Source organism: Scyliorhinus canicula, unplaced genomic scaffold (assembly GCF_902713615.1).
Source record: "Scyliorhinus canicula unplaced genomic scaffold, sScyCan1.1, whole genome shotgun sequence".
In the NCBI taxonomy this organism is placed as follows: Eukaryota; Metazoa; Chordata; class Chondrichthyes; order Carcharhiniformes; family Scyliorhinidae; genus Scyliorhinus; species Scyliorhinus canicula.
In genome coordinates, this window is record NW_024055728.1 from 5034887 (window position 1) to 5036973 (window position 2087).

The following is a 2087-nucleotide window of genomic DNA, read 5'->3' on the forward strand; positions in this document are numbered from 1 at the left end:
TTCCACGTCCTTCCTATAATGAGGCGACCAGAACTGTACGCAATACTCCAAATGCGGCCGTACCAAAGTTTTGTACAGCTGCAACATGACCTCATGGCTCCGGAACTCAATCCCTCTACCAATAAAGGCCAACACACCATAGGCCTTCTTCACAACCCTATCAACCTGGGAGGCAATTATCAGGTATCTATGTACATGGACACCGAGATCCCTCTGCTCATCCACACTGCTAAGAATTTTGTCATTAGCCAAATTATCCGCATTCCTGTTATTCTTTCCAAAGTGAATTACCTCACACTTCTCTACATTAAACTCCATTTGCCACCTCTCAGCCCAGCTCTGCAGCTTATCTATATCCCTCTGTAACCTGCAACATCCTTCCATACTGTCTACAACTCCACCGACTTTAGTGTCGTCTGCAAATTTACTCACCCAACCTTCTGTGCCCTCCTCAAGTACATTTATAAAAATGACAAAAAGCAACGGCCCCAGAACAGATCCTTGTGGTATGCCACTCGTAACTGAACTCCATTCTGAACATTTGCCATCAACCACCACCCTCTGTCTTCTTTCAACTAGACAATTTCTGATCCACATCTCTAAATCACCCTCAATCCCCAGCCTCCGTATTTTCTGCAATAGACGACCGTGGGGAACCTTATAAAATTATTTACTGAAATCCATATACACCACACCAACTGCTCTACCCTCGTCTACCTGTTCAGTTACCTTCTGAAAGAACTCAATAAGGTTTGTGAGGCATGACCTATCCTTCACAAAACCATGCTGACTATCCCTAATCATATTATTCCTATCTAGATGATTATAAATCGTATCTCTTATAATTCTCTCCAAGACTTTACCCACAACAGACGTGAGGCTCCGGCCTATAGTTACCGGGGTTATCTCTACTCCCCTTCTTGAACAAAGGGACCACATTTGCTATCCTCCAGTCCTCTGGCACTTTTGCTGTAGCCAAAGATGACATAAAAATCAAAGCCAAAGGCTCAGCAATCTCTTCCCTGGCATCCCAGAGAATCCTAGGATAAATCCCATCAGGCCCCGGGGACTTATCTATTTTCACCTTGTTCAGAATTGCCAACACTTCTTCCCTACGCACCTCAATGCCATCTATTCTAATAGCCTGTATCTCAGCATTCTTCTCCAAAACATTATCTTTTTCCTGAGTGAATACTGACCAAAAGTATTCATTTAGTATCTCGCTTATCTCCTCAGCCTCCACACACAACTTCCCACCACTGTCCTTGACTGGCCCTACACTTATCCCAGTCATTCTTTTATTCCTGACATACCTATAGAAAGCTTTTGGGTTTTCCTTGATCCTACCTGCCAAAGACTTCTCATGTCCCCTCCTTGCTCGTCTTAGCTCTCTCTTTAGATCCTTCCTCACTTCCTTGTAACTATCAAGCGCCCCAACTGAAACTTCACGCCTCATCTTCACATGGGCCTTCTTCTTCCTCTTAACAAGAGATTCCATTTCTTTGGTACACCACGGATCACTCGCTCGACCCCTTCCTCCCTGCCTGACTGGTACGTACTTATCAAGACCATGCAATAGCTGTTCCTTGAACAAGCTCCACATATCCAGTGTGCCCAATCCTTGCAGCCTACTTCTCCAACCTACACATACTAAGTCATGTCTAATGGCATCATAATTGCCCTTCCCTCTGCTATAACTCTTGCCCTGCGGGGTATACTTATCCCTTTCCATCACGACCGTAAAGGTCACCGAATTGTGGTCACTGTTTCCAAAGTGCTCACCTACCTCCAGATCTAACACCTGGCCTGGTTCATTACCCAAAACCAAATCCAATGTGGCCTCGCCTTTTGTTGGCCTGTCAACATATTGTGTCAGGAACCCCTCCTGCACACATTGTACAAAGAACGACCCATCTAATGTACTCGATCTATATCTTTTCCAGTCAATATTTGGAAAGTTAAAGTCTCCCATAACAACTACCCTGTTACTTTCGCTCTTTTCCAGAATCATCTTCGCCATCCTTTCCTCTACATCCCTTGAACTATTAGGTGGCCTATAGAAAACCCCCAACAGGGTGACTTCTCCT